This window comes from Choloepus didactylus, chromosome 19, assembly GCF_015220235.1.
Source record: "Choloepus didactylus isolate mChoDid1 chromosome 19, mChoDid1.pri, whole genome shotgun sequence".
In the NCBI taxonomy this organism is placed as follows: Eukaryota; Metazoa; Chordata; class Mammalia; order Pilosa; family Megalonychidae; genus Choloepus; species Choloepus didactylus.
In genome coordinates this window covers 60,876,689-60,903,827 of record NC_051325.1, presented here as the reverse complement: position 1 = coordinate 60,903,827, position 27,139 = coordinate 60,876,689, and the positions used below count along the sequence as shown (strand labels likewise).

Here is a 27,139-nt window from a genome sequence, read left to right as displayed (position 1 = left end):
ACTTCCCAATTTACCAGGGACATCTGGCACTGGGTTTAGTAAAGAGTCAAGTGAGAGGAAGGTGGGAGGAGTTGGCTATAAGATTTCATGGGTCCTTTTCAGCCCCTTTCCAAATTTACATCTTTTTAACATGTAAATCAGTGATATCTTTGTGTTTGTGCTGGGCAAGCTCTTCACTCCAGCCTTTACATTTATAAGGAAATAAGAGATGAAGTTAGGAGGTGGGTGTGCTCTTGTGTTTACAATACAAAACCTGAGGATCTAAAAGGACTGAACAAAAGCACTCAAATCTATGCTCTGAAAATTTGTCAATGAGACTCTAAATTCCCAAGGACAAGAATTATACCTTCTCCATTCCCAGCACTGTGCCTAGTAAAGGCCTCAATCTGTACATCCACCAGAAGGGAACTATTTTGTGGACTATCTCTAGCAAAATTAAATCCCAGGCTGGTTTTCTCCTCTAGCGGTGCTCAGAGAATGAAAAATCAATTTGATACAGGCTAAACTTAATTAAAAATTAAGAAATCAGTAATGGTGAAAAGGAAAAAAGGAAAACAGACTCAATTTTGAAATTAAACTAGGGCCACTTCCGCTACACAGCTTGTTTTGAAAATGTGAATTTATTCCAATGTGACTGATGTGCATAGTAAGGAGACAATCTGAGAATAAACCATATTTTACATTTGCTTTGTACTCAGCTGAACCTAGCCTCACAGAAATACACAAAATGCACAAAAGCAAACCTTAAACACCGACCAACTACCACAGTTCACAGCAACCCTGTGGCCCCTCTTGCACCCACCCTTCACCTGCTCAGTGTGGAGGTGGCTCACATTCTCACTGCAGAGCCCTGTTATGAGCCACATATATCCACACTTGGTGTTAACAACTTTTAATCTCATTTCAGATAGTGTTCCTTTTACCACTTTGCAAAGTGCAACCCTTCTGACACCCACTTCCACAAGCAAACTTCAGGTCTTCTGCAAGGTAAAGTGCTATGTTACTGTAGTATCTATGTATTTCTTAACAAATTTAACATGTAAAACTCTTCTACCATTTTTATTAGGTTCCTATCTTTGTGTGTGTCACTGTTTTTGAGTGTTGTTCCCTTGACACGATTTTCCTCATCAGTCCTGTGGTTTACTATGCAATTCCACAGTGTGGTGAGTTTTGGGAAAGCACGTATGGCAGAGCAGAACTGACCATTCTACTAGATCATCTCTTGCTAGGGGTTACTTATACTAAAAGTTATTCTCATTAGGCGGGCAAATAACACCTTCAAGAATGAAACACCAGAAGAGAATTTCCCCATCTGCTTACCTTTCAGTAAGGCCTGCGTCTGGTCCTCTGAGAGTCAGGCTGGAAGCCACAGGACACCTTATGAAAGGTCACAGGTGTAGCCTTAGGCAGATGCAAGGAAAGGAGTAGTCTTTGATACGGAATCTCACCTAATGCCTCCCTCACAAATAACCCTCCCTCTACACTCTAGGACATCTAGTTATTGAAAACTAAAAGCTTACAGTAGCCTGTGGAGCAAGGGAATTTGCAGCTACAGTGAGGGAGAGCCAAATACTACTGTAGCTCCATCCTTGTATCAAGTTTTTGGCAACAAGGGAGAAACAGGACACTTGGTGGGGAAGGAGGTGTTTGGGGGATTAGGGAGGCAGCAGCTCTTGGTAACTCTAACCTTTTCCACTTTCCCAACACATGCAGTTTGAGTTATAACGAAGACGGAGAAAATCTGACCTCCCAATAAGTCTCTCTGCTTATTTAGAGTGAGGATCACTTCAGCAATGGTACAAGAAAAATGATAGCCAAAAATAGCTCCGATTTTCTGGGATCAAAGAAAGCCAAAATCATGCAGTCCATGTACAAAAGGCAGAGAAACCCACAGAAGCACAAGCAATTCAACAAGTACATACATTCCCAGGCCCCTGATAAAAACTGCCACTCACAACTCTGTCCCAAACAACATGGCAGAGTGAAAAGCTTCAGGCTCTGGCCCCCCACAGAAGCTCTGAATAATTAGCAAGAACTGGCAGAAGCATCTTTCTCAAGGTTCCAGAAAATAGTCAAAGGATTGCAGTAGCAAAATGAGCACTAAATTAAGAAACAAACTACTTAAAAGCAGTAGGATCTTGTGCAACCCTATGGCCCCTCTCCCATCCACCCTTCACCTGCTCATTATGGAGCTGGCTCACATTCTCCCTGCAGAGCCCTGTTCCCAGTCCCAGAGGGAGCAGGTACATCTGGCCCAGTATTAAAATGGTCCTAAATATGCTCAATCATCTAAAGGAAAACATGGACAAAGAACTAAGGAAAATCAGGAAAATGACAGATGAATACAAAGAGAATATCAATAGAAAGATGGAAATTATGCAAAGGAACCAGAGCTGAAGACCACAGTAACAGAAATTTAAAATTCCCTAGAGAGGTTCACCGGTGCATTGGAGGTAGCAGAAGGAAAAAAAAAAATCAGTGAACTTGAGGATAAGGCAACTGAAATCATCCACTGAGGAGCAGAAGGAAGAAAGAATGAAGAAAAGTAAACAAAGCCTGAGGAACCTGTGGGACACCACCAAGTGTACCAATATACAAATCGTGGGAGTTCCAGAAGCAGATGAAAGAAAACAGCAGAGAGAAAATTTAAAGAAATAATGGGAGGGGTGGGGCAAGATGGCAGCATAGAGAGGGGTGGAATTTAGTTAGTCCTCAGAGCAACTAATAAATAGACACAAACAAGTAGTGAATAGTCTGGAACAACTACTGGGGGACATCCATGACTGGACATACAATGCACACCAGCCTGGGATGGGTGGAATGGCTGAGACGGCAGCATAGAACTGTAAGTAAAGCTCCCCAAACTGCAGAGCTGGCGCCCCACCCCACTGGCATGGCAGGCTGAGCTGAAACACTTCCCTCTGGGAAAAAGAAGCAGGTTACCTGGAGCAAAAGAAAGTAACTCAACCAACCTCCAACTGAGGTGTTAATTAACAAATTTAGACTACTGAATACAAACTAAAAGCACAGATAAACCCGGAGCAAGCAGGAACGGAACCCCAGGTTCCTCCTGGCAGAAAGGAAGCAGGGCTGACTGAAAAAGAAATACATAAATACTTAAAAATAGAGGCTTCTGGAGACGGCTGAGCTCAGAATACTGGAAAATCGCTGTGTCCCAAGAAAAGGGGGCACAGAGAACAAGGTACCAACACCAGTGGGCTACAAAACTGAGGGGCTGGGGACTGGCTTTAAAAAGAGACTTTCTCTCTTTTTCCTTGTTTTTTTTTCCCTCTCATTCAAGTAGCTCATTAGAGAAAGCCTCAGGCATTTTCAATTGTATGCACTGACCAAGGCAAAGGTGGAGTTAACAGAGTCAGAGAGACAAAGGAGGAATTCAAGTGTAGAAGATACTACCCTAAAAAGTGTATCTTCCCTAAGAAAAGGGGGCGGGGCCCAGCTCAAGTGGCTGCCCTCCCTCAGAGAATTCAGCCCTCAGGGCCTGGGAGAGGAGGAAAAAAAACAAAACAAAACAAACAACTTAAGCTTGGCTTCTGACACCCTTGGCCCCTGGCCAGGTCAGAGTCTGCTGAGAATTAAAGTGACTGCACATCTTTACACCAGTGGGGAGATGCGGGCTGACAAGCACCACCTGCTGGGCAGGACAGGAAAAGCACAGAGTCTAGAGGCCTCACAGGAAAGTCTGACAACCTGCTGGGTCTCACCCTCAGGGAAACCTGATACTGAATACAGCCTTCTCCTGAGACCTGGGCCTGTCTGGTCTGGGAAAATCTTATTTGGGTAACCAAGGAAACCAGACGCCTAGACAACAAAAAATTACAAATCACACCAGGAAAAACAAAGATATAGCCTAGTCAAAGGAACAAACTTACAAGTCAACTGAGATGCAGTAATTGAAACAACTAATTATTAACCAAATAAACCTCCTAAATCAATTTAAAAATCAAATGAATGAGTTAAGGAAAGATATAGCAAAAGAGATGAAGGATATAAAGATGACACTGGACAAACATAAGGAAGAACTTGAAAGTTTGAAAAAACAATTGGCAGAACCTATGGGAATGAAAGGCACTACAAGAGACAAAAAACATAATGGAGACACACAACAGCAGATTTGAAGAGGGAGAAGAAAAGATTCATGAGCTGGAGGACAGGACATATGAAATCCTACACACAAAACAATAGCTAGGGAAAAGAATGGAAAACTATGAGCAGCATCTCAGGGAAATGAATGACAACATGAAGTACATGAATGTACATGTCATGAGTGTCCCAGAAGGAGAAGAGAAGGGAAAAGGGGCAGAAACAATAATGGAGGAAATAATCACTGAAAATTTCCCATCTCTTATGAAAGACATAAAATTACAGATCCAAAAAGCACAGTGTACCCCAAACAGAATAGATCCGAATAGACCTATGCCAAGACATTTAATAATCAGATTATCAAATGTCAAAGACAAAGAGAAAATTCTGAAAGTAGCAAGAGAAAAGTGATCCATCACAAACAAGGAAAGCTCAATAAGACTATGCAGATTTCTCAGTAGAAACCACGGAAGCAAGAAGGTAGTGGTGTGATATATTTAAGATACTGAAAGAGAAAAACTGCCAACCAAGAATTCTATATCCAGCAAAACTGTCCATCAAAAATGAGGGAGAGTTTAAAATATTCTCAAACAGACACTGAGAGAGTTTGTGAACACTATACCTGCTCCACAGGAAATACTAAAGGGAGCACTACAGGCAGATAGGAAAAGACAGGAGAGAGAGGTTTGGAGCACAATTTTGGGTGATGGTAGCATAATAATGTAAGTACACCAAACAAAGATGACTGTGAGTACAGTATTTTTGGTTTGTAACTCCACTTTTTACTTTCTACAGGATCTAAAAAGCAAATGCACAAAATGTAATGATAAATCACTGGTTTTGAACTCAATGTGTAAACATGTGACAAGAAATACATAAAGATGGTGGGTTGGAGGAGTATAAGAACATAGTATGTGTACATTATTGAAGTTAAGCTGGTATAAAGCAAATGAGTTTTATAGATTTCAGATGTTAAATTTAAGCCCCATGGTAACCACAAAGAAAACATCAGAGAAAATGCAAACTTATAGAGAAGGAAAGTACAAGTACCAGGGGCAGGGACAATAGGGAATTAATGCAAAATGTGCGTAGGGTGAAGGGAACATTCTAGTAATGGAAGTGGTAAGGGACTGCAACACTGAATGTAATTAATTGCACTCAATGGTATGCTTGGGAGGAGTTGGGATGGTACGATTTACCTTGAATACGTTTCCACAATTAGGGAAAAAAAAAAAAAAAACCAAAGAGATAATGACAATTAAATGCAGTACCCAATACTGGATGGGATTTAAGAATAGAAGGCCAAAGTCTCAAAAGAGAACTTTATTGGGACATTAAGAAAACTTGAATATAGACTGTAAGCTTTATGACAGTATTAAATTTCTTGAATTTGGTAACTGTACTTAAAATGATTACATAAATTAATATTCTTGTTTGTGGGAAATCGAATGGAAGTATTATGTGTTCAAGGAGTATGATGTGTATGAGAGCAACCTGCTCTCAAATATTCAGAAGATGGATTGTATCTATGTATGTATGTACGTATGTACAGATAGATGGAAGGAAGGGAGGGAGGGAGGGAAGGAAGGAAGGAAGCAAGGAAGGAAGAGAGGGAGGGAGGGGGAGGAAAAAAAAAGGGCAAAGTGGAAAAATGTTAACATTGATGGATATGGTACGCGGAAGGTGAAAGAATATGCTGGAATTCTCTGTCTGCAGTTTGTATTACTTTTGCAACTGTCCTGTAATTTGAAATTATTTCTAAATAAAAAGTTTTTTAAAAATTGCCAGTCACAAGAACTCCAGCTCTAGAAGCCTAGAAATGCTGGAGGAAAGGAGGGGAAGTGGACAAAAATGTATATTTACACAAAGAAACATCTGAAAAGGGGTGAACTTTCAAATTTAAAGCCTAGGGGAAAAAAGGTACTTGGTAAAGTTTGAATGTGATTCATAAACTATCAGGCCTCAAGACTTTCCAGATAAAAGCTTAAAGTTATTAGTGTCAACATAATTCTGCCTCAAGAACATGGAAATCTCTTCAGATCAGAATGCCAAGAATTCATAATATTCTCCAAACATTTTAAAAATACAGATTTTTCTAGGGGGGTTAGAAGTAGAGTAAGAGTACAAAATAGAGATGCTGGCAAGATTTCTCCCTGTTGAAATTAAGAATAGTTAGTAGCTTCCAACTCTATTTCTAGTGTCTTTTCCTCCCCCTCCCTCACCTTATGAAGTTTGAGGGGTTGGGGATGGGGCACCAAGTTTAAGTATTTTTTTTCTCTTTCACATTGACATCATCTGGGTACTATAAAAAAAATAAATGAAATTTATTTGTAAACACAACTGTTTTCGGAAATTCCCCAGATTAATCTATTATATAGTAATCTGAAAGGTATTTCAAAAGACTCACATAAATCGTGGTATAAATCATCAAAATTATTACAATATTTGTAATTATAAATATGACAGTTTTCCACTCATCACTCAATCCTGGGTCTTTAAATGTTAACAATTTCTTGGGTTTATATAAGTTTCTTTGTAAAAATCTGGGGGTAAGCGATACTGAAAATACACACAAGTGAACAACATCATTGGTAAAATAGCAAAGTCCCATGGGTAAAAATCAAAGCATTAAAAAAAAAAAAAAAAAAAGGCCAACCCTCCTCTCCCCATGCCAGGCAAATTTACTTTAAGAATTTTATTGGAAATAAATTCTATTCAATTTGAGTAATTATAGGAGATAAACCATTAGTGTTCTCTTTTCCTCCACGTCAATGAATTACAATACACAAAGACCTCAATAAAAATGATGTAAAGGCTTATAAGCATCATTCAGATTTTTACTACTCACTTTCATTTCATAAAACTGCCATTTCCATTAAAACATTATGTTAAAAATGGGATTTTACTATACCAACATGAATATTTATCCCCGATGAATTTAAACACTGTTTATGAAGTACAGATGCAAATTTACAAATGAAATCTCCTTCAAAAGTTATTTTTTCTTTTGAGAGACTAAAAGAATAACTTGGTTTCTCTAAACTGCAGTCACATACATCTCTCATCACTTTTCTTTCTGTCTGTTCCTTATTTCAGATAATGTCTACATAAAAACTAGGAATTAAACATCTAAAATGTGAAATGGGAGGTCAAAAAGAAAAATGAAGCAACATGAATTTGGGAAAAATCAGGAATAGTTTTTAAAATTTTATTTTTTTCCTTTTTTAGCAATTTGAATAATGTTCTTTATGCCCTAATATGATGCATATTCATCAATGAAAATTTAGATGTTATCTTATACTCATGAATTAGACTTTGACTAACCTGAATATGAATTCCCTGACATGTTTTAAAAGGTATTTATATAAAGCCAATCAAAGCATAAACTATTTCTTCCACCTTCCCTCAGGTCCCACTGTTCAGCTTTTTGTCATTTTAAATTGTGCCTTTTAAGACAATAAGAAGACCTAGAATTGACCTATTTTAGAAAGCAAATAACACGATACCCACAGGAATCTGCATAGCATTAAAAGTGAAAGGTAGAACAGTTAATTTTTGAGCCTTACAAATATGAAAACTTAAAATTATAAACTGCCGGTTTAAAGTTCTAGAAGGTCACAATCCAACAAATTCATCAACACTAAGAGGTCAGGTTCCAGGTGTTGAAAAGTTCATTACAAATGCCTGGATAAAAGTATCTATCAGGAAACGCAACACCATTTTGTGGAAAAAGTACTCCATTAAATCATTAACCATTCTCCCTATCTATGCATGGTTTGGGTACTTCTTTTCTGTAACCAATAATTCAGAGACCCGCGGAGGAAAAGACTTTGAAACTCCTCCTTTAAGCAAATGCAAATACCATCTTTACAAAAGAATAAAGTTCAAGTCCCACAGACAGTAAGAGGGAATAGTGGAAACTCCTAGGGAATTCAACTCAATCTTGACTTTACTTATCTGTGTATAACTTCAAGAGTACCACATCGCTCCATTTGTTAAATGGCAGGACAGAATTTTTTAAGGGGTAAATACATAATTTTATTTTTAACCCAGCAATTCAGTCCCAACAGAAGATAAGGATTACACACACACACATACACACACACACACACATCCATCCATCCATGTACATAAATACATATTTGTATATGAAAAAGATGTACCGTTTTCCCAAGAAATTGCTTCTCTTCCTTTTCTGGGGTTCATGAAATTCTGGTATTACAAATACAAGTCTTCCCCTTGTAATTTATCACCTGATGTAGCCACAATACTTTGAAACTCAAATTATATGTGTTACCAAGTAAGTTATATACCAATTTCATATATAATCTATTAGGTCTCAGGTGTGCTGCCATAAGCTTAAAATTATTAGCATCACATTTTTTTTCACTCTGTATAAAAATGGTTGTATTATTTTATGCTCTCGTAAACACGATTTAGGTACAGTATTTCTCCTTTTCCCACCCCCTACAAAAAACAAGTTACTATATTTCCCTTCAACTCTAAAAAGATAACCTTCTGTCTCCAGAAGCCTAGAACTGAAGAAAGACTGTTAAGACAATAAAATAAAATTATGGCTGTGCACCATAATTACATGGAACTTTGAATAGGAAACAAGATCTGGTAGGTTTGTACAGGTTAGTGTGAAATAACGACACATCCCAAAGTAATTTGGGCAGAAAATAAAAATATACATGCAGGGCCCCCCTGAGGAGCTGGGGGAAAACATGGACGTGCTGGACTTCCTCACCTGGATTGTTGTTGATGTTCTCACAAACACTGAGGACTGACGGTTTGGTGTGCTGATTATGAAACTTGTTACTGCAAAGAGGAGGCTAAACCTGCTGATAATTGTGCCTAAGAGTCTCCCCAAGTGCCTCTTTGCTGCTCAGATGTGGCCTCTCTCTCTCTTTAGCTAAGCTACCCCGGCAGGTGAACTCACTGCCCTGCCCCCTACGTGGGACATGATTCCCAGGGGTGTAAATCTCCCTGGCAAGGCAGGATATGACTCCTGGGGATGAATCTGGACCCGGAATCATGGGATTGAGTACATCTTCTTGACCAAAAGGGGGAAGCAAAATGAAACCAAATAAAGTTTCAGTGGCTGAGAGATTTCAAATGGAGTTGAGAGGTCACGTTGGTAGACACTTATGTACTATATAGATAACCCTTTTTAGGTTTTAAGGTATTGGAATAGCTAGAAGTGAATACCTGAAACTATCAAAATCCAACCCAGTATCCTTGACTCTTGAAGATGATTGTTTAACAATGTAGCTTACAAGGCGTGACAGTGTGATTGTGAAAACCTTGTGGCTCGCACTCCCTTTATCCAGCGTATGGACAGATGAGTAGAAAAATTGGGACAAAACCTAAATGAAAAATAGGATGGGATGGGGGGGTGGTTTGGGTGTTCTTTTTTACTTTTATTTTTTATTCTTATTCTTTCTGGTGTAAGGAAAATGTTCAAAAATAGATTGGGAACCCAAATGTCCTTCAACAGATGAGTGGATAAATAAAATGTGGTATATACACACGATGGAATACTACGCGGCAGTAAGAAGGAACGATCTCGTGAAACATATGACAACATGGATGAACCTTGAAGACATAATGCTGAGCAAAATAAGCCAGGCACAAAAAGAGAAATATTATATGCTACCACTAATGTGAACGTTGAAAAATGTAAAACAAATGGTTTATAATGTAGAATGTAGGGAACTAGCAATAGAGAGCAATTAAGGAAGGGGGAACAATAATCCAAGAAGGACAGATAAGCTATTTAACGTTCTGGGGATGCCCAGAAATGACTATGGTCTGTTAATTTCTGATGGATATAGTAGGAACAAGTTCACAGAAATGTTGCTATATTATGTAACTTTCTTGGGGTAAAGTAGGAACATGTTGGAAGTTAAGCAGTTATCTTAGGTTAGTTGTCTTTTTCTTACTCCCTTGTTATGGTCTCTTTAAAATGTTCTTTTATTGTATGTTTGTTTTCTTTTTAACTTTTTTTTCATACAGTTGATTTAAAAAAGAAGGGAAAGTTAAAAAAAAAAAAAAAGAAAAAGAAAAACAAGGAAAAAAAAAAGATGTAGTGCCCCCTTGAGGAGCCTGTGGAGAATGCAGGGGTATTCGCCTACCCCACCTCCATGGTTGCTAACATGACCACAGACATAGGGGACTGGTGGTTTGATGGGTTGAGCCCTCTACCACAGGTTTTACCCTTGGGAAGACGGTTGCTGCAAAGGAGAGGCTACGCCTCCCTATGGTTGTGCCTAAGAGCCTCCTCCCGAATGCTTCTTTGTTGCTCAGATGTGGCCCTCTCTCTCTAGCTAAGCCAACTTGAAAGGTGAAATCACTGCCCTCCCCCCTACGTGGGATCAGACACCCAGGGGAGTGAATCTCCCTGGCAACGTGGAATATGACTCCCGGGGAGGAATGTAGACCTGGCATCGTGGGACGGAGAACATCTTCTTGACCAAAAGGGGGATGTGAAAGGAAATGAAATAAGCTTCAGTGGCAGAGAGATTCCAAAAGGAGCCGAGAGGTCACTCTGGTGGGCACTCTTATGCACACTTTAGACAACCCTTTTTAGGTTCTAAAGAATTGGGGTAGCTGGTGGTGGATACCTGAAACTATCAAACTACAACCCAGAACCCATGAATCTCGAAGACAGTTGTATAAAAATGTAGCTTATGAGGGGTGACAATGGGTTTGGGAAAGCCATAAGGACCACACTCCACTTTGTCTAGTTTATGGATGAATGAGTAGAAAAATAGGGGAAGGAAACAAACAGACAAAGGTACCCAGTGTTCTTTTTTACTTCAATTGCTCTTTTTCACTCTAATTATTATTCTTGTTATTCTTGTGTGTGTGCTAATGAAGGTGTCAGGGATTGATTTGGGTGATGAATGTACAACTATGTAATGGTACTGTGAACAATCGAAAGTACGATTTGTTTTGTATGACTGCGTGGTATATGAATATATCTCAATAAAATGAAGATTAAAAAAAAAAAAAAAAAAAGACATAATGCTGAGCAAAATAAGCCAGGCACAAAAAGAGAGATATTGTATGTTACCACTAATGTGAATTCTGTGAAAAATGTACAATGTTTTATACTGTAGAATGTAGGGGACCTAGAGATACCAATTAGTGTAGGGGGAATGATAATCTAATAAGAACAGATTAACTATGGAGGGTAATCTCAATGTTATGGGAATGCTCAGGAATGATTATGGTTTGTAAACTTTCTTGGATATAGTAAGATCATGTTGGAAGCAATAGAGTTATTTTAGGTTTTTTTTTTTCTCTTATTTCTTTGTTTTCTTAGGGGTTGTTAATTTTCTTGGGGTATGGTAGGAACATGTTGGAAGCAATGTAGTTATTTTAGATTATTTGTTTTTCTTACTCCTCTGTTTGGACATGGTTTATTAATTTTCTTGGGGTATGGTAGGAACATATTGGAAGCAAAGTAGTTATTTTAGGTTATTTGTTTTCCTTTATCTATTGCTTTGTTTGAAATGTTGTGGGGTTTTTTTGGTTGTTGTTTGCCTGTTTGTTTTTAATTTTTTGATAAACAAAAGTTAAAAAATTGAAAAAAAATCAGTAGAAAAATGGGAGTAAAAACTAAATGACAGTAGGGGAAGCAAACAAACAGACAAAGGTACCTAGTGTTCTTTTTTACTTCAATTGCTCTTTTTCACTCTAATTATTATTCTTGTTATTTTTGTGTGTGTGCTAATGAAGGTGTCAGGGATTGATTTAGGTGATGAATGTACAACTATGTAATGGTACTGTAAACAATCGAAAGTACAATTTGTTTTGTATGACTGCGTGGTATGTGAATATATCTCAATAAAATGATGATAAAAAAAAACAAAAAACAAAAAACAAAAAAAAAAACAAACAAACAAACAAAAAAAAAAAAAAAAAAAAGGACCAGGAATGTCTCTACATATTGTGGACCAAACTCCAAAATCTATTAAGTGAAAAAGGCAAAACACAGAACTATGTGCAGACAATGATCTTACATTTAAAAAAAAAGAATATATATTGCCCCATTTATGCAAGAAAAAAAACCCCAACAGTATACAATGATGTATCCCCAACAAGACAAAACAATAAATGAGATCGTCTTCTGTGGAAAAAAAAAAAAAAAAAAAAACTAAATGACAAATAGGATGGGATGGGGGGATGGTTTGGGTATTCTCTTTTCACTTTTATTTTTTATTCTTATTCTGATTCTTTCTGATGTAAGGAAAATGTTCAGAAATAGATTGTGGTGATGAACACATAACTATATGATCATACTGTGAACAGTTGATTGTATACCATGGATGACTGTATGGTCTGTGAATATATTTCAATAAAACTGAATTAAAAAAAAAAAAAAAAATAGGGGAAGGAAACAAACAGACAAAGGTACCCAGTGTTCCTTTTTACTTCAATTGCTCTTTTTCACTCTAATTATTATTCTTGTTATTTTTGTGTGTGTGCTAATGAAGGTGTCAGGGATTGATTTAGGTGATGAATGTACCACTATGTAATGGTACTGTAAACAATCGAAAGTACGATTTGTTTTGTATGACTGCGTGGTATGTGAATGTATCTCAATAAAATGAAGATTAAAAAAAAAAATAGATTGGGGTGATGAATGCACAACTATAAGATGGTACTGTGAACAGTTGATTGTACATAATGGATGACAGTATGCTATGTGAATATGTTTCAACAAAACCGAATTTAATAAAAAAAAATTATGGTTTTGGTTTCACTACAGTAGACACAGTATATGGGGGAAAGTACATTAAAAGAGCAGGGAGAGGAATGAACACACTAATAAGATCTGTACTATCTTACGGAGATCTTTAAAATCTACCCTTTGATGGTTTATTTTCATTAAAAGATATCCTATTGCTTTCTGCCTTCCTTACCCATCTGCAATGCACTAATCCCCACATGCTTTCTTTTCTTGTTTACATAAGTCTTCCCCTTCTAGAATGGAAACTCCATGAACAGGGTCTTTTTGTTCCTCTTGTTCATTACTGATCATCAACACCTAGATACTTCCAGGCACACAGTAGGTGCTCAGTAAGTTTGCTGGACAAATGAATGAATGGCCAAGCCCAGCTTCCATCTAATGTTAACTATGGCCTTATCCTTCCCACCCTTGTACACACACCCAGGCTGCCGGATGAACTAACCTGAGACTACTACTGCTCCCTCCCTACCATTATTACCCTTTCCTTTTCTGCACAGGACTCAGAGCTCTGCATGAGAGGGGACTGACTGTGCCTGTCACATTCATCACTGAATCCCTGAGGTCAGAACCATACAACACACACAGTAAAAGGGCTCAACAAATGTGTGATGCCATGAACAAACATCAGGGTTTCCTCCAAAGGTAACTTGCCTCTGATTCTGCCCCATTTCTTCTTTGTCACCAGGATCTGAACTCATGCTAAATTTCTGCTGTTTGTATACAGGTTGAAGGTAGTAATAATGTTTATCTCTGCCAATAATGCTTTCAATCTTCATTATTCTATGATCTTTTAAAAAGTTTTCCACTAAAGAAATAAAAGACAGATACCACACATAATATTAGATATTCAAAGAAGGTAAGCTTTTAAATAAGCATGAATTTAAGAGTAAGGACACGGGGAAATTTTTTTTTTTTTAATCTATTTTCCTGATTGAATTGTTAGCTCACACATTAAATCCATGCTTTGGAAACAAAAATAAAGCTTCACAGCTGATGTGTTTTTAATAATAGACATTGCATAGCCAGTAATTCAGCAGAAGGCATAATTGTAAAGCTCTTCTGAAATAATCCCACAAAAAGAACCCTACACACAGACAGATAGATAGGATAGTTTCTGCAGAAATGTGAGAATGCAAAGTGTTCTAAATTAATAAAGTAACCTCCCTAATATCCTCAGGAGACCGCTGAGAAGTATCACACCCATTATTATAGCAATGACAAGGACACTCACTAATGATCCATCAAATGTACATGATAAGCCAGCTTGATTACATTAGACCATACCAACTTTGTGTGCTGCTTATTCAACTCACTAGTTCCCTAGCTCCAAAACACAGCCTGCCACCAATTCCACTGGATGGAAAACTACACCACAAGGTACTCTATTGTGGTGTTAAGAATTCAACAGAAAAAAAGTATCTATGGAAGGCCAAATCCAAGAAAACCACCCAAAAAAAAAGATAAAGCTAGACAGCAAGGCATAGCCTAGGAAAATGAAAGATGTCTCACTTTATATAACATATAAGAAATCAGTGATTAGTATTCAGACTATATAAAGAGCTCCTATTTATAATAAATGCGTGCCAAATTCTTATGGAGTACAACAGTTTAAAAGAGTGAACTATATCTCAACAATAGATGGGTCTCAAAAACATGTTAAATGATACATACAGCATGATTACTATATTAAGTGATATAGAAAAAAGCAAAAATAGTTCACACTAAAAAGCTCTGCAAAGTAAGGGAAATAAGGGAATATGCGTGGGCTGATATGGAATGCAGAAATGTCTTCAAATTATTAATGAAGTTTTATTTGTTTTATTAAAGAAAGATTTAATATAGTTATAACAACTTAATAACGTAGTCATTCTGTATTTGGGTGTTCATATTAAATCTGTATTTTTCTATATTAATAAAGAAAGCTATTATCGTTTACATAAGAGTCAAACAATGTTCTGTTGAGAGAATTTTCTTCTTGCCCAGAATATCCTGTATATACAAAAATCCTGGAATTCTGAATTGTGGAAGTGCTGAAAAACAACATATCTACAATTAACAGCCATCCTTGTGTAATTTATAAAAATCAAGGTTATCACTTAAAACACGCTTACAGTAGCAGTGGTCTCATTAATTCAAGACAAAGACCTACATCAACAATTCTGATAAAACATACTATATGAACTTTGAAGACTAGAAGCCTTAACCCATCTAAGATGCACCAGATTTTTTTTTTCCTAAAGAGAAAAACGGCTAAAAGTTTTACATGAGCTGATGCTTAATACATGCTATCTATACACAGGACTAAGACCGATTATAGTACACAGTTGAAGATTATTTTAAAGCAACAGCACAGCTGATTGGTATGAATCTTAAACATCAGTTCTAAAAGTATCTTATACTATTTCATAAATGGAATGTTTTCAATACACAATCTTTATCTCCTTGATTAATATCTAGTAATTTTTCTCTGTTTAGAGACCAAAATTTCTTATTAGAGTGATTACAAAAATAAACAAGAAGATAAATTTCATTCTATTCTAAATAAAAGTCTAAATAGGGGAATGGCAAAACATAATCCATTTTTTTCACAAAGCAAGATGAGTCAAGATGAACAACATGCCCAAGCTAGCTGTGTGAGTGATAAAAAAGCAATGAGTTCCAATTTCTCATGATTGCAGTTGTTGTTTTAACTTGACTGACTTATAAATGTAACAGTTCAAACCAGTGCATCAAGTCAGTGTCAGGAGAAGTAAAAACTTTCCCAAAGTGTTGAATCTTTAGTGGAGAAGACAGCATGTGAAAAGCCTCCACACCAAAATCAACGCATCCCAATTTACATAGGACACATAACAGAGTGGAGCAAAACACATTTAGAATTCTGTACCTTTATGGTCCAACTTGAATTTTTAATTTATGAACAATGAGAAACAGCAGAATGTGGTTTATCAGTTAGTGTGTAATATGGTCTGTTTTCTTATCAGTGGAAAACCTAAGCGGCTATACCAGGTGAAAAGAGATTATCAACCAGGTCAGCAGCTTCTTAAACAAATTCAACAAGAGGCCAGGGAAAAAGACTATGAGACTTGGATGAAAAATATCTTCTATTTTTCCCCTCCTCTGCCTTTGAAAATCATACTCATTCTTCAAAGATTTGTCAAAGGCCTTCTTCTCTTTAAGAAAGGCTTACCTGATCTCTCCAGTCAGAAGAAATTATTACTTCCCTACACTGGGCTCCAACAATAAGCTGATGATTGCCAGATTTAGATCAGTAGCCTGGCTCTCTCCCCTGAGCTCGACTCCACTGCCTATTTAATGTCTCTACTTGCAGCAGTTAACAGGCATCTCAAATCCAACACGTCCAAAAGGAACTCTTGATTCCCACTCCCCTCCCCCAAACCAACTGCTTCACCAGTCTTTACCATCTCGGTAAAAGAAACTACCATATGCACAACTGCTTGGGACAAAAGCATGCAGGAGTTACCTCAGTTTTCTCTGTCTCCCATTTCACATTTAATCCATTAGCAAATTGTCTGCTCTACTTTCAGAACGAGCCGGAACATGAACACTTCTCACTGCCTCTACTGCCACCAACCTGGTCCAAGCCTCTGGCTCTCCCTCACTCTTACCCTGGATTAATGTAGTAAGGAGCCTTCTGGCTTCCACTCATCCCACTGTCCCATAGCCTACTCTCCCCATACCAGCCTTAACAGTCATTTAAACAGACTCCTGCTCAAAACCTTCCGTAGCTTCCCGTTTCAACCCAACAAATTCCAAGGCCCTTCCTGTGGCCTGCCTACTAGCAAGGCTCTTGCCCTCCTCGCTGAGTCCATCTCCTCCGCGCCCTGTCAATCCATCCGCTACAGGCACAGTGACCTTGCCTGCTGTTCCTGGAACATACCAATACCAAGTTCACCACCTCTTTGGGGGTCTTGCACTTGCCCATCCCTCTGTCTGGACTGCTCTTCCCCCAAATATTTGCATGGCTCACATACTTATTTTTTATAGGTCTCTGTTCAGGTCTCAAGGAGGCAGCCTTCTCTGACCACCTCATTTTAGATCCACTCCCTAATCTCTTTACCCCCCCCCTTTTTTTTCCCATTTAGCATTTCCCATTACCTGACATGATATCATAAATATTTTCTGTTTATTTATTTATTTAGTGTCCATCTTCCCCACTAGAAGATGAGTTCCATAAAGGCAAGGATTTTTTTTTTTCAGTTTCTTCATCTCAGTCTTTCAAGTACCCGGAAGAGTACCTGGCATACTGCAGGCCCTCAAAAAAAGAAGTGGTGAAGGCACAGTCCAGGAGCTGTGCTAAGCACTTGAGCTAGAGAGATGGAACAGGCCACTGCTGCTCCCATCCGAACATAGGCAAGACAGAGTAAATGTACTTCTAGAGCTATCCCAGGGCCCTTATCCACAACTAACAGATCAGAATCTCTGGGACCAAGACTCTGGAATGGTATCTTGAAAAAAAAAATTATCAAATGATAGTGATGTTCATTAACATTTACTAGTCCCAGTCTATTCTAAGCACTTTACACATGTTAACTCATTTAATCCTCTTAACATACCCCATAATGAAGAAACTAAGGCATGGGAAGGTTAAGCTATCTCAAGTCATGTTTTTTAGGTGGAAGATCCAGGATTCAAACCTAAGCAGTCTGGCCCCAGAGTTCACACTCTTAACTGCTATGTTGTATAATACTTCTCACAGTATTCAACACTGTATTAAAGGTGATATATAAAGTGTTATGCAAACACAGAAGAAGGTGGGGAGGGCAGTGATCTGAACACGGAGAGAAGCCCTGGAGTCTGAAGCAGACAATGGAAAGTGTGTTTTAAGCAGGAGGAAAAGCTAGGTAAAGGACAGCATTATTAAAGTGCAAGGGGTATTTAGGGGACAGCTAGCTTTGTGTGTCTGGTGAGAGGAAGAGGAGTCGGATGGAGCCAAATGAAGGTAAGCCTGGAAAGATGCAGTGCAAGCTCCATTTTGAAGGGCTCTGATGATGGGTCAAGAATTTTGGACACGAACCTATAAATCCAGGGAGCCAATGAATGTTTTTAAACAGAGAAATGGCATGATCAAATTTCAGTTTAAAAAATAACTTTTTCTGGAAACTGTACACAGGATAGTTTGAAAGGTGAGGGAAGTGGGGAAAGAAATCAGAAACAAGAGTTGGGACATGGGGCTACTATAATAATCTTGAAGGGAGAAGGCCAATTCAGGCCATGGCAGCAGGGACAGAAAAAAGCAAATGAGTACTACCAGAAGATGCTTCTGCCTAAAATGGGCTGATCAGGTATGGGAGGTGTGAAGAAGGGGAAGTAAAGATCGTTTAGGATTTCTGGCCTGCCCAACTTGTCCAAGGGCTATTCCCAAGATAAGGAAGACACGTTCCATGGGAATGAGAGAACAAATCACGAACGCCGTGTGGAACGTGTGAAGACTGAGGAGCTTTTGTGACAACCAGGCAGGCAGGGATGTCCAGCAGGCAGATAGCCTAGAGGTCAAAAGATCTGCTTGCAGACACAGAATGGGACGTTTTCTCCATAAAAGAAGTGGAAGCTGAAGGCATTCTTATTGTTTGTTTTAACTGTGGTAACATATATACAACACAAAATTTTCCATTTCAACCACTTTCAAGTATACAACGCAGTGGCATTAATTACATTGACAATGGTGTGCTACCAACACCACTATCCACTACCAAAAATCATCCACCATGAGTAGAAAAATGGGGACAGGGACTAAATGAAGATTGGGGTGGGATGGGGGGAATGATTTGGATGTTCTTTTATACTTTTATTTTTTATTCTTATTTTTATTCTTTCTGGTGTTGAAAAATGGATTGGGGTGATGAAGGCACAACTATATGATGGTACTGTGAACAGCTGATTGTACAGCATGGATGACTGAACAGTATGGATGATTGTATGGTATGTGAATATACCTCAATAATACTGAATTTAAAAAAAAATCATCCATCACCCCAAACAGAAACCCTGTACCCATTAAGCAATAACTCCCCTTTACTACTCACCCCACCAAGCCCCTGGTAACTTTCTAATCCACTTTCTGTCTCTATGAATTTGCTTATTCTAGGTATTTCATGTAAGTGAAATCATAAAATATCTGTCTTGTGTCTGGCTTATCTCACTCAGCATGACGTCTTCATGGCTCATCCATGTGATAGCATGTATCAGAACTTCATTCTTTTTTATGGCCGAGCGAGCAATATTCCATTATATGTGTGTGCTTTTTTTTTTTTTGCAGCTGATACTGCCTTTTTATTGAATAAAAAACAGAACAGGCATTATGTATGTGTGTATACACGCTATATTTTGTTTATCCATTCATCTCTTGATGGACACTTGGGTTGCTTCCACCTTTTTTTGCTATTGTGAATAATGCAGCTATGAGTATTGAGTCCTTGCTTTCAGTTATTTTGGATATATACCAAGAAATGGGATTGCTGGGTAATGTGGTAATTCTATGTTCAACTCTCTGAGGAACTGCACAAACCATTTTCCCAAGTGGCTGCACCATTTTACATCCCCACTGTCTTAGTTTCCCAGGTGCTAGGACAAATACTATACAACGGGTTGGCCTAACAACAGGAATTTATGGGCTCATGGTTTCAGATGCTAGAAGGCTTGCCTCCTCCCAGGTTGGTGCTTCTGGCTGCCAGCAATCCCTGAGGTTCTTTGGCTTTTCCATCACATGGTGATAGCCTTTCCTTTCTCTTCTGGGTTCCACTGACTTCAAGCTTCTAGCTCTTCCCATGGCTTTCTCTCATTATTACTGAATTTCTTCTGCTTATAAAGGACTCCAGTAACTGCATTAAGAACCATCCTGTTTCAGCTGGCCAAACCTTAACTAAAATAACATCTTCGAAAGGTCCTATTTACAATGAGTTCATACCCACAGGAACAGATTAAGAACATGTCTTTTCTGGAGAACATAATTCAACCAACCACACCCACCAACAATATATGAGGGTTCCTTTTCTGCATCCTCATCAACACTTCTTATTTTCTGCTTTTTAAAAATAGCCATCCCAGTGGGTGTGAAATGGCATTTCATTGTGTCTTTTGTTTTGCATTCTCCTAATGGCTAATGATGTTAAGCATCTTTTCATGTGCTATTTGCTGAAAGCATTACTGAGATAACATACAGAGAACTGTTATATGAAGAAGACTAAAGATGGAATCCTGGGAAATAACAATGTCCAGTTAAAAAGATGATAAAGAAGTGGGTAGTTCATCAGAAAAGTCAAAGACAAATGAAGATGAGAAACCTGGTGAACTGAGAAGAGTTTCACTGGAGAGGGAGAGGTCTGAGAATTGACAGAAAAAAAAGATATAAAATAATATTTGAGATCCATTGTTTCCAAAACCACAGTTGTGTTGGAAGACTGGGCATTCGCTTGAGAGAAGGAAAAATCTGGAAATTTAGGTTTCTTTTTGGGAAGGGGAAAAGCAAGCATGTCTGTAGGTCCTGGGAAGGAATCAAGCAGAAGAGAAATTTAAGACACTGGAAATAGAGAGGCTGACTAAAGGAGCAAGAAACCAGCAGTGACAGGAAAGGAATGGGATAAAGAACACAGGAGGAGGCAGACTTGACGCTCTGAAACAGTCAGGAAAGATGTGTGAAAACATCAGTTTGTGGAAGAGAATCATTTGGAAGGAAATCTTTAAATATTTTCAGAGTAAAATGCACAATGACCGTATCTATCAGCTACACACAGCAGGCCTTGTTGATAGGCTTCGCCACTCCTCATCACAGAAAGTTTTCCCTTTTTTCCCTTCTCTCTTTTCTCAGCATTCTCCTCACACACCCGCCTTGTCCTCACAGGTGCCTTAGACTCAGAAATTGTAGAGCCTACCATGTGTCATGCACTGTGTAGACCTTGGGATTCAGGGATAAAAGGCACAGTTCAAAAAGGCAAATGGCTAGGTGACTAATGGGAAGGTGGTTGTTTCAGTTTGCTAAAGGTGCCGGAATGCAATATACCAGAAATGGCTTGGCTTTTTCAGTCGGGTTTATTAGGTTACAAATTTACAATTCTAAGGCCGTGAAAATGCCCAAATTAAGGCAACAAAAGGAAGATACCTTATCTGAGGAAAGGCTGCTGGCTCCGAGGTTCCTCTGTCACATGGGAAGGCATATGGTGAAGTCTGCTAGTCTTTCTCTCCTGGTTCTGGTTTCAATGGTTGTCCCCAAAATGTCTGTGAGGGTTTCCTTCTGAGTGTCTGTGGGTCCTCTCTTAGCTTCTCTGGGGCAAACTCTGGATTTCATCTCTTACCCTCTCTGAGTTTCATGTCTTTCATCCTCTCATAAAGGACTCCAGCAAGGTGATTAAGACCCACTTTGAATGGGCAGGGTCACATCTCCATGGAAACAACCTAATCAAAAAGTCCCACCCACAACAGGTCTGCACCCACAAGAATGGATTAAAAAGAACCTGGCCTTTCCAGGGGTACATAACAGCACAATAGTCAAGTAACCAAATCCACTACAGGGTGCTGAGTGCAGGAGCCCAGGGAAACAGGCACACAGTGAGTGAAGTGTCAGGGAAGTGACCTGCAAGCATGAGAAAAGATGAGGCTGGAGAGATCGAGGGAGACAAGTGCAAATGATTTTCTAGATCTTGTTTAAGAACTTAAACTTTATTCTTTTGGCAATGGAGAGATTTCATGATTTTCAGCAAACAAGAATTATGCTCAGATATGCCTCTTTGTAAGCTCCTTCAGGCATCAGTGAGGAGAGAAGAGAGCTCAGAGAGGAAGACCAGTTAGGAGGCTCTAACTGTCATCCCAGCGGGGGAGGGGGGAGGAGGGGGGCCTGCAGCAGAAGAGATAGGGAAGAAGGCGCAGACTTGAGTCACAGACTCTCTGAGTCTCTGAGTTGGGCAACTGTGTGAATGTGGGCTCCATTCAATGAGATACATGCAGGAAGAGGTTTGGGAAAAAAAGGAAAAGGGAGTGGTGAGTTCAGTTGAGGCATGAAGCATTTGAGGTATCTATGGCCCCATAAATGGGCTTGGGTCAGGCCTGGTGTACTGGATTGTACATATTATATCCCCCAGAAAAAAGCCATGTTCTTTGATGTAATCTTCTGGGGGCAGACTACTAGTGGGGATTAAGTGGGAATGTTTCGATTAGGCTGTTTTCATGGAAATGCACCCCACCCAATTGTGGGTGATAATTCTGACTGGATAATTTCCATGCAGTGGACCCGCCCATTCAGCATGGGCCTTGATTAGTTTACTGGAGCACTATATAAGCTCAGACAGAAGGAGCAAGCTTGCTACAGCCAAGAGGGACACTTTGAAGAATGCACAGAAGCTGAGAGAGTAGCTGCGGATGAGAGATGTTTGAAGACGGCCATTGAAAGCAGACTCTTGCTCCAGAGAAGCTAAGAGAGGACAAACACACCAAAAGCAACCAAAAGTGACATTTGTGAGGAACTGAAGCTTAGAGAGGAACGTCCTGGGAGAAAGCCATTTTGGAGCAGACACCAGCCACGTGCCTTCCCAGCTAACAGAGATTTTCCGGACACCATTTGCCATCCTCCAGTAAAGGTACCCTTTGTTGATGGACACTTTGTGGCCTTAAGACTGTAACTCTGTAACCAAATAAACCGTCTTTTATAAAAGCCAATCCATTTCTGATGTTTTGCATTCTGGCAGCATTAGCAAACTAGAACATCTGGGATCATACGTATCTAAGTGATGTCAAAAGCCAAGGGGTAGAGAACCTAAGATGGCGGCTAGGGGAGATGGCAAAAAAAAAAACCATGAAAAATACTAGATAAAAGCCAGAAAGTGACCCAGAACACCAGTTCCAGCAATGCACCAGCTGGACAAGGTCTGCTAATCCACAGGGACCACGCACTTGGTGAAACCGGGAGTCTGCATTCTGCCACGAGTGAGTAAGCCTGCTGAATATCCGGCAGCCACGCTGCAGTGTGGGGAAACCGTGGGTTGGAGTTTGGAGGCAGACTAATTTTTTTTAAAAAACCCAAAAGCAGCTGCAGATACGGCAGCAAGAACCAGACAGTGAAGTGCGGCAGGAACGGGCTGTGCGAACACCTCAATATATGCCACAGAAGATAGCCTTTCGCGCACCTGCTACTATCTGTCTCGGAGCAAGGAAGGCAGTGGTGAGACAAAAGGGGAAAATAACCACGCACCTTGCAGCTATCTTCCCGACAGGCTGGAATGCTCCTGCCCGGCGCCAGCACCACAGCCCAGAGCTATGCCAAAAAACCTAGTGTGACAGGAAGTGTTTCCAGCAACACACGCACAGGCCACAATACTGGGCATGGACAATAGCCTTTCAAGCACACACAGCTAATCATCCTGGAGCCGGGAAGGTGGAGCTATGTGAAAAGGGGGAAATTAATATGCCCCATAGAGCCATCCTTACAGCAGGCAGGGAACGCACTTACACGGCCCGGCAGCCCAGAACTTCCCTTGAGGGTTGGCGCGCACTTGTGATGTAACACAACCTTCCCTCAGCAGAGGCCAAAGAAGGGCACAGCTTGGAAGAGGGACCCACTCGGAAATCCCAGGGACCATATGCCAATACTAAGGACTTGTGGGTCAGCAGCAGAGACAATCTGTGACGAGACTGAAATGAAGGTTTAGACTCTTGCAACAGCCTTAAATCTCCAGGAACACCTGGAGGTTTGAGTATTAAAGCTGCCCTACCTCCCTAACCACTCAGACACATGCCCCACTTTCAGGGCAGACAGCACCAACAACACACCCAAATTTGGTGCACCAACTGGACCCTACAAGAATCAAACCCCCACACACCACAAAGACAAAGTTGGGGAGAACTGACGAGGGAACAGGTGACTCGCAGACGCCATCTACTGGTTTGTTAGAGAAAGTGTATGCCATCAAGCTGCAGATCTGACAAATTAGAGATTAGTCTTTGAATAATCCTACATATCCTAAAAGAACCCTATCAAGTAATGCAAATGCCAAGAGGCCAAAAACAACAGAAAATTTTAAAGCATATGAAAAAACCAGACAATGTGGATAACCCAAACCCAAACACCCAAATCAAAAAGATCAGAGGAGGCACAGTACTTGGAGCAATTAATCAAAGAACTAAAGACAAACAATGAAAGCATGGCACAGGATATAAAGGACATGAAGAAGAACCTAGAAGAGCATAAAGAAGAAATTGCAAGAGTAAATAAAAAACGGATGATCTCATGGAAATAAAAGAAACTGTTAACCAAATTAAAAATATTCTGGATACTCACAGTACAAGACTAGAGGAAGCTGAACAACAAATCAGCAACCTCAAGGACCACAGAATGGAAAATGAAAGAACCAAAGAAAGAATGGGGAAAAAAATCGAAAAAATCGAAGTGGACCTCAGGGATATGATAGATAAAATAAAACGTCCAAATATAAGACTCACTGGTGTCTCAGAAGGGGAAAAGGACAAAGGTCTAGAAAGAGTATTCAAAGAAATTGTTGGGGAAAACTTCCCAAACCTTCTACGTAATATAAATACACAAAGCGTAAATGCCCAGCAAACTTCAAATAGAATAAATCCAAATAAACCACTCCAAGACATCTTCTGATCAGACTGTCAAATACTGAAAAGAAGGAGAAACTTCTGAAAACAGAAAGAGAAAAGCAATTCACCACATACAAAGGAAACAACATAAGACTAAGTAGTGACTACTCAGCGGCCACCATGGAGGCGAGAAGGCAGTGGCATGATATATTTAAGTCTGAGAGAGAAAAATTTCCAACCAAGAATACTTTATCCAGCAAAGCTCTCCTTCAAATTTGAGGGAGAGCTTAAATATTTCACAGACAAACAAATGCTGACAGATTTTGCTAATAAAAGACCTGCCCTGCTTGAGATACTAAAGGGAGCCCTACTGACAGAGAAACAAAGAAAGGAGAGAGAGAGATGGAGAAAGGTTCAGTACTAAAGAGATTCAATACTGGTTCATTAAAGGACAGTAAGAGAGAGAGGGGAAAAATATATCTGATAAACATAAACCAAAGGATAGGATGCTGATTCAAGAAATGCCTTCACAGTAATAATGTTGAATATAAATGGATTACACTCCCCAATTAAAAGATATAGATTCGTAAGGATCAAAAAACACGAACCATCAATATGTTGCATACAAGAGACTCATCTTAAACACAGGGACACAAAGAAATTGAAAGGATGGGAAAAAATATTTCATGCAAGCTACAGCCAAAAGAAAGCAGGAGTAGCAATACTAATCTTAGATAAAATAGACTTTAAATAAAGGGTGTTAGGAGAGACAAAGAAGGCCACTACATACTAATAAAAGGGGCAATTCAACAAGAAGAAATAATCGTAAATGTTTATGCACCCAATCATGGTGCCACAAAATACATGAGACAAACACTGGCAAAACTAAAGGAAGCAATGGATGTTTCCACAATAATTGTGGGAGACTTCAACACATCACTCTCTCCTATAGATAGATCAACCAGACAGAAGACCAATATGGAAATTGAAAACCTAAACAATCTGATAAATGTATTTGATTTAACAGACATATATAGAACATTACATTCCAAATCACCAGGATACACATTCTTCTCTAGTGATCACGGAACTATCTCTAGAATAGACCATAAGCTGGGATATAAAACAAGCCTCAATAAATTTTTAAAAATTGACATTATTCAAGGCACATTCTCTGACCACAATGGAATACAATTAGAAGTCAATAACCATCAGAGACTTAGAAAATTCACAAACACCTGGAGGTTAAACAACACACTCCTAAAATAAATGATTTATAATATAGAATGTAGGGGAACTAGGAATAGAGAGCAATTAATGAAGGGGGAACAATAACCCAATAAGAACAGATAAGTTATCGTGGGTAAATTTAACATTCTGGGAATGCCCAGGAATGACTATGGTTTACTAATTTCTGATGGGTATGGTAGGAACAAGTTCACAGAAATGGAGATTCCCTTAAAACAATAAGGTTGAGCACCTTTTTATATATTTGTGAGCAACTTGGATATCCTGCTTTATGAAGTGCCCATTTTTCTATTAAGTTTTATGTCTTCCTATTATTGATATGAAAGACTTACTTTTATATTTCTGTATATAAGTTTTTTAAAATGACTTATAAGTGTTGCAGATGTTGTTTCCCAAACTAACACTGCTTTTCAGTTTCTTAATGGAATTTTTGTAACTATAACTTCTTAACTTGAATGTACTCCAGTTTATCCTTTACAGTTAGTTCTATGATTAGTGTGTTAAAATATTTTAAGGAACTGGTGGAGAATGCAGGGATGTTGGGCTTCCCCAGCTCTATGGTTGCTGATGTGCTCAGACACAGGGGACTGATGGTTTAAAGGACTGAGCCCTCTACCACGGGACTTGCCCTTGGCAAGACTGTTGCTGCAAAGGAGAGGCTAGGCCTACCTGTAATTGTGCCTAAGAGCCTCCTCCCGAATGCGTCTTTGTTGCTCAGATGTGGCCCTCTCTCTCTAGTTAAGCCAACTTGGCAGGTGAAATCACTGCCCTCCCCCCTATGTGGGATCTGACACCCAGGGGTGTAAATCTCCCTGGCAATCTGGAATATGACTCCCAGGGAGGAATCAGACCTGGCATCATGGAATGGAGAACACCTTCTTGACCAAAAGGGGGATGTGAAAGGAAATGAAATAAGCTTCAGTGGCAGAGAGATTCCAAAAGGAGCTGAGAGGTCACTCTGATGGGCACTCTTAAACGCACAACATAGACAACCCTTTTTAGGTTCTAATGAATTGGAATAGCTAGCAGTAAATACCTGAAACTATCAAACTACAACCCAGAACCCATGAGTCTTGAAGACGATTGTATAAAAATGTAGCTTATGAGGGGTGACAGTGTGATTGGGAAAGCCATATGGACCACACTCCCCTCTGTCCAGTTTATGGATGGATGAGTAGAAAAAGGGGGAAGAAAAAAAAAAAACAACCCAGTGTTCTTTTTCACTTTAATTTTTATTGTTACTATTTTTGTGTGCGTGGTAATGAAAATGTCAAAAATTAATTTTGGTGATGAATGCACAACTATGTAATGGTACTGTAAACAACTGAACATATGCTTTGTTTTGTATGACTGCATGGTATGTGAATGTATCTCAATAGAAATGAATTAAAAAAAAAAAAAAAGCCAAGGTGTAATCTATACTTCCCAAACAAGTTAACTCGTACAAATATGTTCAAATACCATAAATACATGGAACTTTGA

The 27,139-nt window shown here is 39.1% G+C and overlaps 1 protein-coding gene across 1 annotated transcript in view; it reads right to left on the bottom strand.

Annotated features, from left to right (window-relative positions):
* The window catches only part of VAPB (VAMP associated protein B and C), an 85,238-nt gene that overhangs the window by 35,389 nt on the left and 22,710 nt on the right, over nucleotides 1-27,139 (bottom strand). The window lies entirely within an intron of this gene.